General features: G+C 36.1%; 1 pseudogene; it reads left to right on the top strand.

The window, feature by feature from the left end:
- LOC117188590 overlaps positions 1–13,752 on the top strand; it is a 140,446-nt pseudogene that overhangs the window by 109,745 nt on the left and 16,949 nt on the right.

The following is a 13,752-nucleotide window of genomic DNA, read 5'->3' on the forward strand; positions in this document are numbered from 1 at the left end:
CTAGAGAACTATATGCTCTTGGTACGATTTTTTGTCGATCTGGTGGCAGCACAGCGGCTGAGAAACGTAAAATCATACCATGAAAGTATGATTTGTCTGGTCAAAATAAGCTGTGCTTGTTGTAAAAAATCATTTTGGCACACCTTTTCGACTGATAGCCGTGTTGAGAAGGCCACCTACACTAGTTAATCCTCAAATTAGCTCTGTCTTGCAGTGTTGATTGGACTTGAAGTCCATTAGAAGGATGTTTAATTCATTCGAACCTCAATAAGTAACATTATTCTCGAAATAAAAAGAAGCTACATTTAAATGTTTGTATGGGCAGTCTTATCCATCATTTTAATGTTACTGTTATATGGGATACAGTAGATACAAAAAAATACGATTAAGGTATAGTTATACAAACCACATATGATTTGCTACTTTTCGAGATTCTCATCCGACCCACTACTTAGGTTTTGAGGTTACCGGCAAGGAGAGGGTAGAATATGTTTCGGAGAGGATCTGCAAGAGTCTCAGATCTCTTAATTATCGGCTAACCCACGAAATACAAATGGATTTCAGGAATAAATAGAGTATATTTCAGATTAATTCAGTGATTTTATCCTTCCAATTTACGGAATAATACTTTATTTTAATAATGTAAGTGTATAGCATTACAGCAGCAAAAAAAAAGGAGCCGATTAACCTGTGGACTCATGCAGGGGTCCAATTTGTATGAACATTCCGATATATCTAAATTTTTAACATACCTATATGTGTGAACGCGTATATATGTATTTATGTATGTACATGTCCCTTAATTAGGGCATTAGGAACGTTTATAAAAACTTTACGCATGAAGCACGTTTTCTGTATTTATTTTATATAATTCGCAGTCGAAGAAATTCTATTCACTAATATTGGATGTTAAATACCTCCATTCGGGCAAACTTTGACATGCGTTTGTCATTGATAATCTTTTTTGTGTCCAATTATTTGCTATTTTTGCAAATTCATTTATATTTGGCAATTGCCTGCACTATTCGTCTGCACTGCACCAATAAATGCACAAAGCACGCATGGAAACACGCGACATTTAAGCCCTATTGACAGTTGTGCGGACAGAAAACGCTTTTGAGCTGGAAAGGACATATCAACTGGGACTATTTTCATTATTGGGCTTTGAGTTTCGGTCAGTTCATCATCCTGGTTATCGTGTCCATAGGATAGGTTAGGAAATTCTTATTTATTTTGTTTGCTCTTTGGTTTTAACTTGTTAAATATGCGTTTTTTTTAATAGCACGAAACACGAAATTTGGGAGGAGAAACTGACCATTTCACTAAAAATTTTGCCGTTAGCCTCACCACAGGTGTAATTTTTGACTCTAAGTATGTTTAAAATTTTTTAATCCACACATCTTACATTTTTATGTATGTATGCACACATGTACATACTATGTATATGTACATATATGTACATGTTCGTTCATCTTAAGACACATGTGTACATGTATCAATATGTACATATATCCACAGATGAAAATACATACATATGTATAGTCGTGCGATACTTTTGAGTCTATATAAATATGTTAAATCTGCTGTATTTAAAAATGGTTTTGATATTAAACACGCAGTTCCGCCCAAGATTACACCATTCTCATTCGCACGCGATCTGAATGTCGGCGACCGTACAAGCATTCAGTGCGTTATTGGCACCGGGGACCTGCCGCTTTCATTCACGTGGCTAAAGGACGGGCATCTTCTGCAAGCAACCGCCTCATCCGATGGTGTTAGCGGTGGGCTTAGTGGTACCGGTGGCGCTGCTGTTATGAGTTCTGGCTTTGTATCAACCTCATCCATCTCCTCCTCCTCACCGACTTTTCATCAACAATATGAACACGTCGTTTCGAATGAAAATGGTCGTAGCGGTGGTGAAGGTAGTGGCCTAGTGACAATTCGCCAGAATGATGATTTCACCAGTGCCCTTAGCATCACAAGTGTGACGTGGGCCCAAAGCGGCACGTACACATGTCGCGTTCAAAATGACGCCGCAACTGTAACGCACTCTGCACAGCTCAAAGTTAATGGTATTTGCATTGAATAACTTACATATATATATCTAGCTTGCCTATTTTGTTATTTAATTGTAATCACATCCACTTTTACTCCGATTCATTGAGATTTTGCAACGTAATATTGCCACAAAAGTTTTCTGAAATTTTGCAATTTAATAAACATTTACAACATGAAGCTTTGTATATCGTTATAGTCTACCATCGTGGATGTGATTAAAATAAATACAAGAAAATTTTTTTTTTAAAGACCTTTACTTTGCTCATGTATAAATATGTACATATGTATGTGCGTATATAAACTTAACTTTGTGTGAATTGCTTTGAAACTGTATTAAGTTGAAACGTTATATGTATTTTTATTTTTTATTTGTAATGCTGCCGTTATTTCCTTTTATAGCATGTGTAACTTTTGTAGTCTTAGAAATTTGGCTCACGAAAAACCTATATGCATATTGCTCTTAAATGGACAATTTTGTTTTAATAGATATCATATTGTAGCATTTAATAAATTCATGTACTATGTTTTATGTTCAGATTGAATGTTATAGAATTTTATTGTATTTATTTTGTAAATTAAGTTAGTAGAAAGACATTTTGTATGCGAAGCTATACGTTTTCTTCGTTGCTGCTTGCTTCTTTTGTACTGTAGCGGCACACAAGCAGAACACTTTCCTTACATATCTTCAAACCTTCCTTTCTGGGGAGTTATAAAGACAACGATAATATTTGAGGCTGCCACGGAAATCATTCCAACTGTGTTGTGATAGAATTTGCTACAGTTATAAAATTAAATGATGTTTGGCTTTTAATTTTGTTAAAAAGAAATAAAAACTTCAGTTTACATTACACTCCAATTATTTTTATTAGGTGGCAGTGTTCAGTGTGCAATAGTGTGTGGGAGAATTTCTGTTTGAAATTTAAAAATAGCCTCCCAGGAAAATGTAAGTAAGATGATATGCCATTTGGGTTTTTGTACATGGTTTTAATTATATAATAGAGGAATGTGCAGAACATTGCAGCAGGATGATATCAAAATAAAATATCCTCGGCATCTAATTTTATATAGCAGCAAGAGGTATTCATAGTTATAATTGCATTAATAACAAGTCTTCCGAATGAATGCTGTCAAAAAAATAGATGAAGAACCTTTTTCCTTTTAGTGAATATTGGATGTATATTTTACAATATTTTGCATACAGGTCGTCCTGAAACTGATAAGTGAATACTACTCGTTGAAAATGAATTCACTGGTAATTTTACTTTAAAGGCACAAGATTTCATGCTGTTTTCTTAGTTAGACGATAAAGAAAATATAATAATACTATTATGTTACTTCTCATACTTATCTAATATTAAAAAGAAACTTAAAGCAAAGTTGAAATAAACTTTTAATAAAACTTCGTAGTGTTGGAAAGCTTTGTCTTTCCAGTAAAATAAATTTACAGCGGGTAAAATAGTTAATGTAGCTAATAAAATTAAAAGGTAAAAAGATATCGTCTGTAATTTGTGTCCTTGGAATTGTATGGTTTTAATTTTTTTTATTTATGTGTATTAATTTTAAATATATTTATATTATTATTATTGAAAAAAAAATAGAACAATACAAAACAATATAATGGTTGTGTTTTATACTGATTGAAAGCCGAAAACAGTCTTAAAAATTCTGGACAAATTTGCACAAATGAAGATGAACACCAGAAAAGAATAATTGAAGTTAAACTGTATGTTTTATATTGTTTTTTCAAGAAATACACATGATAAAAATGCAAAGTACTCTTTTAATTTTACATTATGTAATTAATTTCTTGTAAAATAACAAACGTATGAATTAATGAACTATCAACTATTTGCGCGAAGTATAAATTGGAATACAAAATCGTTATTACGCTAGGAAAAATATGTTGGCTTGATTTATTTTAATTAATATAAACTAGATAAGCTGTTTTAGTTTTTTTTTTTTAGCATAAGCACAATTTTATTTTTTGAAGAGTATGGTAAGTGTGATAGTCTTTGAATTTAAAATACTTCAGAGAGCCTTTATAGTATTATTAACAGTTTTAAGATATATTCTTACTATTTTTATTATCTGCCAAGGTCAACTAACTAAGCTTTAGATTACCACAACCTTAGTAAAAAACAACACGATGTGTATGCCTATTTGCGAAAGAGCTATTATATAGTTACGTAGCTACGGTTCGCATTTAGGAATTCGCTATTAAGAAACAGAGACTGAAAAGTGTTTTCTATTATTTAGGAAAGCTTTAATTTTCGAGAGAATTGAGGTTCCGTCCTGAACAAACTTTGAGCTCCGACTGATTATTTCCAGTAAAAGGCAACTTGAGCGACGGCCTACTTAATCTTCCATTCGTTATAATATATATTAAAAAATTTTTGGTAAATTATAAAGTTTTTATCTTGAATAGCTTGATTAATTCCTAATTGAAGTGTAACAAAAAAATGTTCCCATTTTAATGCTATTCTGACACAACGGCAACAAAATAAAAATTAAAAAATATAGACATAAATTAAAAAACAAAATTTAACTTTATATTTACTAATTTTCTTGCAAAGATTCGCGTTCCTATCTTTAAATTTCGAATAAACGCCAAACAAAATTTAGCATGATAATTTTGAATCCTAATATTGAAATCTTTATTGGGATTTCGTTTTATGAACTGACCTTCAATCGCTTCTTTATAATCTGGGCGAGTTTATAATTAAAATAAAATGATTATTATGTAGCTTATAGTCGGAATACTCGACTTACAATTCTAATCGGGGTATTTGCTCGAAACCTAATCTTAATACTTATCATATTCATATTTATCTTATAAAACTATGTTCATATTATTATTTACGTAGTTCCTCCTCGTATATCACCTTTTGCTTTTGAGGAAGAAATAACTGAAGGTATGCGGACACAGATTATGTGCTCCAGTAGTCAAGGGGACCAACCGTTTAACATCACATGGCTAAGAAATGATGTGCCCATCATTAGTAATACAGTAGCTGTCAAGAAAGATGAGAACGTAATTGAGCCTAAAGATCATACCACAGATAAAAGGAATACATTTATTTCTTCGGATCCGTCACTAACCATAAATCAATATGCACAATTTTCTAGCATATTATCGATACATAACGTTTCTTCACGACACAACGGTAACTACACTTGTAATGTAGCCAACCATGCTGGTGCTGTACAATTTACTGCTGTTCTCTCGGTATCCGGTAAATCAAGCGTAACTATTTCGTTCTATTAAGATGCTTAGAAGCACAATAAAAATAAATTAAATTAAAGTAATGTTTACTCTGCACAAAAGTACACAAAGTCCACAGTAGAAATTCACCTAATATGTATATGCATATGAATAAAAAAGACCCTAGGAATTATCAAGCACATTTTTTGCAATATATTGAAATATCATCTACATTTCCTCATTGTAGGAAGAGTAGATCTCATACATGAATACATACTTATATAAATTAAAAATTCAAAACTCCAAAATCCGCGTTTCGGTGACTTTGCGCACTTCCATAAATTGGCATTCTCCTCGCCTATATCCAAATTGTTGGGTTTATAACAGAAATGTATTGCCTGTCATTTAATTTTTTAATCGTTACCATACAATGGCTATACTGAAAAAATATCAAGCTAAATTTGACGTTTTCTACCATGTTAAATGTTTCTTTTTTCGGGTATGTTGCAAATTGTAAGTATGGGCATAAGATCTTTTCAGCCTGGGCTTAACAAGCTTTTTGTCTAGAGCAAAGTAAAAAATCACTATCGCACAGTGTTATTATTATAAAGTTCATAGGATATTTATTGGTGGTAATAACTATTTTTAAGCTATATTAATAATTCCACTTAAGAAAATTAAGGAGATATAATGCAAATTTTCGAGTTTGAGTGTGTGAGTTTGAATTTTGGAATGCTCAAAGAAAGAACAAAGTGTCTTTTAATTGTTGTTGTTTTGCTGTTCGTAAGGAAAAAAAGAAAGAAAAGAACGAAATCAATGTGTCAACAAACGGCTATGCCATTTCATTCATTTCTTTTTGTGCACTGTTTTATTCTAACTCATAACACTGAATTCTGAATTCCAAGAAGCTCACACTCGCATTTATATAAAATCGTTTTATTGTGGGGCTGAGACTCACTTAATAAAATTTAATTTGAATAAATTATAGTGGACTTGGTTGTGAGTGAAGCCACGGAGATCTGCATAGTATGTACATATACAAATTTAAACTCATAAGACAGGTATAATGAAAATATTATAGGGTGCTCAGAAAAGATTGATACATACAATTGCTAAGGATTTAATTAAGCCATTTTTAAAATGATTCAATTAACACTAATTTCAGGGCAGAAAAGGAACACACATTTAATTAAAAATATAAACCACTTAAAAAACAAGACTCCGACCAATAAAAGGGATGAAGGTCAAGTATGAAATGTCAAATGTATGGTCCTCCACTTTATTTAATGATCCCCGAAAAGGGAGATACTATGTGCCCCTTCCCATAAGCCTCTTGTAGCTATATGAGGGGATACATTTGTACAATAAAATCAGTGACTAACCAGACTCCAGCCAGACTACACGTCTTGAACCAAAAAACCGGCGTTCTCTTTCTGCACTTTATAAAACTTTAGTGAATCAAACGTATTGGGCGAACTGAGTATTGCATATCAATAAAACCAAGCTGTAACCAGAGGACTACGTCGCATTTTGATTGCATTCTGATCAGTAGGTATTTATTTTCCAATGCGCTATTTGAAGTTTCTCCCTAGCATTGTCACTGTTCATTTTGTCAGCAACACCAACCTAAATCGAATGAACAACTCGTTAAGGAGAGAACATGTATTTGTGTTCTGTAGAACCTTTGAGTTTTGAGATTGATTCAACATGTATGTCATTAAGTCATAGGTATTATTTATATCATAAATATCATTTACACGAATGGTCGTGAGTTGCCCCCTAGCTAATAAACTAAACTTAAATTTTAGCTTAAGCAGTTGTTTAATTTAATGGGTATGTCATTAAATAGGTATGTCTTGGCGCAATTAGTAAGGATATGTATCAATCTCTTATTAGCTCCAAATTTTTTTTTTTATTCCACTTCGAGTTTAATGTATATTTGATGAAAAAATAAAACATGAGTCATTATTATTGACTATTTATTATTATTATTATTATTTATTGGTTAGACGTAATTATTATGGACATTGGGTCAATATGCATATCTTTAGAGTCTATTGGCATTTTTATGTCAGCTGCACGGCTCTTTTTGAGTATGATTTTTTTCTGTTAAAAACATAATATTTAACAACATTATGTTTAGTAAAATATGGCAGTTTAAAATAAGGCATAGGTGAAATGGAATGCATATTTATTTGAATTAGGTAAAGAGCACTTCGCACTTCGCACTATGCACATGCATCCCAACACTCAAACGGACTCGAAAGGTAAAATGTTATAGCACTAAGGTTTTAAGAATAAAATTCTAGTACATATATACGTATATTGCGCATTTTTTCCACTTGGTTTTTTATTATTGTCAAATTAAAACTGCAAATAGTTTCAAAGTAAATAAATATATGCTGTCTTACAATGTCTGCTGCTGTCTGTCAATTTGGTTTGTAACTAAACCAATTTAAAGGTTTTGCAGTAAAGTATCTTTCGATCTTTCGTCTTGGTATCCTTATATTCTTTAATATCCGATACGGTATACATACCGTTAAAGTTTTCTGTCTGGACGCAGTTTATAACGCGGTGGAAAGGAATTGGACAAGGAGACATAATCATGGAAATAATAATGGCATACTCCGATGCAACCCACTTGTTGAAAATCGATGAAACTTTTTACAGACTTTAAACGAGCATATGCACATTGTACATATACAAAATCGATCTTAAAATAAGAGAGAACGTTTATTTAAATGATTATTGTTTATTGAATTAATATCGTTATTAATATTATTATATAAGTGATAAGTACTCTGTCTAGAGGCTCTGTCATAGTAATTGGTCTCACAGATCCTGCCAGGCAACCGAGCCAACCGTCTAGGAGGTTATCTACATGGCACTTCCGTACTTGTAATTCTTCAGCTCGTAGAACAAATCCAAGACTCGGCATAGGCCGTGATTCTACTCCATACGCTCAGCTCACTCTAGGGTAGAGTAGTGAAAGTTTCGGCGGAGAAGCTCATATTAATTATTATTATATTAGCTTGGAGTGATCTGGTTCCTGGGTCGGTCAGTTTTAATTTCTTAATTTTCCAGAGTGCCTGCATTATTGTGCAGAACATAAAATAATTGAAAGCGCTGACATGAATATGCATGACGAATAATGAATATACAGGCTCGATAATTCATTTTTGTATCGTCGTTTTGAAAGGTGCTTGCATAATATCGGTTTGATAATACATTTTTGTATATTGTTAACGACTATTGGTCGAAAAATGATCCTTCCTTTGGGAACTCTAAGCAATTAGGCTAACTCACTTCCATCGGTTGTCTTACATTTTGAGATATATAACCGGTCTTCATCGAGTATTTAACTACACAAAATAAAATGAAATTTAGAGTACATACTATAATAAACTATAATTATAACTGATTTAATTAAATAACAGCCATCATGTCGTTTCCGGCCTAATAAAACATGTTTTCCTAGACTCATACGTTCTGATTGGATTGTATTGAGCATTTTTTTGTACATATAAAATAATTCTTGAGTTCTATATAAAAACTGAAAAAAAGTATGTAATACATAAATTTTAAAGTAACGTACATCGAGCTATGTATATAATAATTTACACATATTTAAGCAATAGCCACTTGTAGTCTGATTATTCGAGTATATTGATCTATCTTTATTACTTGAGTTTCAAATTGTATGGTAAGTTGAATAGTTTTGTATATTTATTGTTTGTGCATGAATTTCGAACATTTGTATGTATTCATAAATGTACTTACCATAGGTAAAAATGACAAATGTGCAAGAAAATACATTTATTAGGACCATTATATACGTTTGCTAATAAAGATATTTTTATTTAGTACCTCCTAGATGGGTCTTAAAACCTACTGACCAAGATGCAATACTTGGTAATTTAGTAATAATGTCATGTACTGCTGATGGCTTTCCCGAGCCTACACTTCAATGGAAGCAATCTATCGGTAAGAAAGTTGCGGTTTGTCTGGAACATTATGAGCACATGAGTATTATTAAATATAGGAGACTCTGGGGAATATCGCGAACTGAATTATGGAGTTAGCAATGGAAACTCACACTCTGTTATAGAGACTCACGCCAATGGTTCGCTTATTATATCAAAGGTCGGACGAGAGCACGAGGGCCACTATTTATGTCAGGCAAACAATGGAATTGGGGTAGGACTAAGTACTCTAATAAAATTGACCATTCATGGTAAGATATGAAACATTTTTAATTTAATATGCTAATATTACTTTAATTGTAAAACTGATTTTCTATACAGTGGGTCCTTCGGTAACAGTTTCTAAAAAAATGTTTACCATACGACGCGGTGAACGTGTAACGATAGCATGTGAAGCAACTGGAGATCGGCCGTTGGAAATGTCTTGGAGAGCCAAAGCTAATAAAATTGATCCTGCTTATGAAATACGATATCACATCAAAAACTCGCCTTTAGCTTATGGAGTTTTATCTGAACTGACAATATTACACACAGCTCTTACTGATAGAGGAGAATATTCATGCATTGCCAACAACGCATACGGTCATGATAGATCTGTCGTACATTTGCAGGTTCAAGAACCTCCAACTTTTCCGGTCAACTTACACGTTATGGATTTGGGAAGCCGTTCTGTGACATTGGCGTGGTCGCCAAATGATCAGGATTCAGTAATTTTAGGTGGCGGTGGAGGAAACAATCGAGACTCTCAACCAATATCAAATTACATATTACAATATAAGAAATCAGGAGGTATGTATCGTAGTTGGCCAATTTTACTTATCTATTACAATAGGCTTAGCACATAAAAGAAGCATCGGAATACTGTTTTTTTTTTATTACCGAATATTACATTAATTCCAAGAGGAATACTTTACTCGGGAAAATGTACATAAGGTCCAGAAGAAAGCTGTCTGTCTGAATCTGGAACGCACAAACGTTTTTTATAACATCAAAACAAAAATACTTGATAAACTTTATTTTTCATTTTTGGAAGCAAAATCGTATATCTTAGCATCATGTGCAATATGCATGAAGAAGATGAAAAAGGAGATTGTTGAACTACTGAGCTTTTTTAATATGGTACTTTGCAGTATATTTATTAAGAACTCAAGTTGTTTTTGATAAATATATGTACTTTTATGTTCAAGTATGTATTATGCGATGCACCGACGAAAGTATAGCGAAATTATGTAGCGAGATAACGAGAGCTCGAGTTATGTAAGCGTTTGTATAGACATTTAAAAGTTCACAACGAGTCATTTAGCTTAGATAAATTCAAGACTGATTGAAGACGGGGGTTCAAGACTATGAAAGTGAAGACGTATTCGATGTGCAAAACTCAAGTTCTAGATCCAGAATCTTCAAGGGCTGGCGGCCATTGCCTGTGTTCAAATGCAAGCGCGGCTTCGAATAGAGTGCGACAGATCGCGAGAGCGAAAGCGAAAATAAGAAAGGCGCGAGATTAAGACACGAAAGAGTGGCTGTAGACGGTTATATCGATTTACATTACTGCTGCACCAATGTCTATGGTCTATGATCAACCATGTCCGCAATATTTCCTTCTGCCTTCAAAGTATTGCAATTAAAGGAGGATTTAACTATAAATGAACATTAATTTCACCACTTTAATCGGGCATTTCACTATCTATCAGACCCTGTTCATAATTTTGTCACACTTAAAAAGGACACTTTAACAAACAAAATATTCTAAGTTTTAAAACAGAAGCATTACTTAAATATTAATTAATTGGAATACATCAGACAGAAAAAATTGTCATAGTTTAATAGCAACATTTCCGCTCTAAAACTTGCGAAATTTATTTGTACATGCCATGGCTGCATCTTTCAAGAGGCGATGCTGAAATTTAAGAATAGTTTTTCTAAATATGAAATACCGAAAACTTTGGGTGGCTGCAAATTAATGTATTTTACGACGAAAAAATAATAAGTGCGTGCATACGTTTTCAATAGATTTTGTCGACTCCTCTATATTCAAAACAATTTCTTTTAAGCCTATCGTACCTACGGTGGCAAAGCGGGGCGAATTCGCCAAGAGCGAGAGAGCGAGCTTTTATTGCGCTCCCGCTTTGCCCTAGCCTAACTTACACTAGACTTAATCAAATTGGATCCTAATCTTATTCTAATACAAATTATAAGCCAAATGGCGCTACACCGGCCCCGTTGAAGGCCTGGAAGGCTTCAAGCCAGTGGCAGAAGCGCCAACTTGTGGATTGGCCTCCTGAACGTGGCTCCGCTGCTTGTCCTTAGGTCAACCACTCTGACCCTTCCGTCCTGCCCTGCGGTTGTTCCGACCACTCTTCCGAGGAGCCACTGTTGAGGGGGCAGGTTGTCGTCGGCAACGATTACGAGGTCGCCTTCCTTGACGTTGGGTTCCTCCTGGTGCCACTTGCATCTTATTTGCAAGCCCAGCACATACTCCCGGGACCATCGCTGCCAGAACATTTGCCTGGCTGACGAGACATCGCTTTAAGCAGCTCAGACCCTCCTGGTCCGGGGTCCTGGGTGCTGGGGGTGCGATTAGCGGCCCGCCTGTCAGCAGGTGCCCGGGAGTCAGCGCGTCTCCGTCGCTTGGGTCTGGGCTTAGGGGTCCTAGCGGGCGCGAGTTGAGTACCGCCTCGATCCCGACCAGAACGGTCTCCAGCTCCTCTGCGGTGAGGAGAGCGCTTCCGACTGCCCGTAGGAGTAGGCCCTTGGCAGACTTCACACCGGCCTCCCAAAGTCCGCCCATGTGCGGTGCTCGAGGCGGTATGAAGGCAAACTCGCACCCGCTTCTTGACGCGAATTCGCGTATCGCGTCCGCCTCTATCTTCCTCCGCAGCTCGCTGAAGTGGCGACTTGCTCCGACGAAATTTTTCGCGTTGTCGCAGTTCACGCGTTGCGGACATCCTCGGTAACCGACGAACCTTTGGAATGCCAACAAGAAGGAATTAGTCGTCAAATTTCTAATTGAACCGCCTTGGACGCAAAACAGACAAATAACGCTATGTAGGACTTATAAGGCGGCCTTCCACGAATTTTCAGAGTCGTATAGACTGGGCCACAAAAATCAGCGCCACATACTGAAAATGGGCGGAGAGCACGGAGCCGGTCTGCGGGTAAGTTGCCCATCATTTGGGTCTGGAGCAGAGGATTGCATTTAAAGCAACGAATACACGACCTAACTGTCGCCCTGCAGACCGCCTGAGCGTTCACTATCCAAATACGCTGTCTAAGGATACTCACGAGTGCTCGTGGGCCGGCATGAAAATTCGTTTGATGCAGATGGCGAACGTATGTCTGCACAAACTGCGAGCGTGTTGTCAATAACAAAGGAAACTTGGCATTATATGACATAGGAGCGTTAACTAGTCGCCCCCCAACTCGCAACAACGAAAAAGAGCACCAAGTCCCAGCCTCTTCATGGATGAAGGGATTCAAACGCTGAAGGCCTGGCTGGGGCCTAACTTGGTGCCTTTACGAACCCTTTCAATATCTTCTTGAGACTCATTTTTCTGCGTTATTTCGACCATTTTTAGAAACGCCTCGTCGTATTCTACGGATGACGGAATTTTCTCAAAGTTGAAACTTTTGTCTTTGCATTTTCGGATGAAGCGGAACACGAAAACGAACACTCTTAGCAGTTTGAGGTGTGACGAGTATCCCTCGATTACATCCACTAAATAATTTGGCTTGGCCGTGACGGTCAGTTCGACCGATTTCTTCCGCCTTTCCATCTGTAGCTCTTCTTCGGAAAGCTCGAAGTGTGGGTTTCTGGGCCAGCTCTCTTCTTCAAACTTTAGGAACGCTGGTCCACCAAACCAGATCGACTGCACGATTTTCTCTACGTCACAACCTCTCGAAACTATGTCTGCTGGGTTCTGTTTTGTTGGCACATGCCGCCACGTAGCTTCACTTGACCACACTTTAATCTGCGCTACTCGGTTCGCAACGAATGTTGACAACGACGAAAGGTGGGATCGGATCCAATGAAGAGTAACTTCTGAATCTGACCAGTATATTATTTTTTCAATTGGAACCTTGAGTAGAGATTTGATTCGGTGACAAAGGTCTGCAAGAAGGTGAGCGGCACATAACTCAAGCCTTGGGAGCGTTTTCGTCTTGAGCGGCGCTACTTTCGACTTTGCAGTCAACAAGGAGACCTCGAAACCTTCTGCAGTCTTTCTACGGATATAGACGCAGGCTCCATAAGCTGTCATGGATGCGTCGGCAAAGGCATGTACGTGAATCAGTGACATGGGATCAGTATGCACAAATCGAGGTATGGTAATGTTCTCCAATATGTTCCGTTTTGTCGCTCGGAGACCCATAACTGACGTGTCAATCTGGAACTTAAAGACGTCTTCGTGTGGCAGCCACGATATTCCTAACGCCTTAGTTGACTCTGAGTCCGAGATCGTTATCGGTTTAACTCGGATGCGGTGACCTCAGGTGAGTTCGAAAACCATTTAG

This window comes from Drosophila miranda, chromosome 4 (assembly GCF_003369915.1).
Source record: "Drosophila miranda strain MSH22 chromosome 4, D.miranda_PacBio2.1, whole genome shotgun sequence".
In the NCBI taxonomy this organism is placed as follows: Eukaryota; Metazoa; Arthropoda; class Insecta; order Diptera; family Drosophilidae; genus Drosophila; species Drosophila miranda.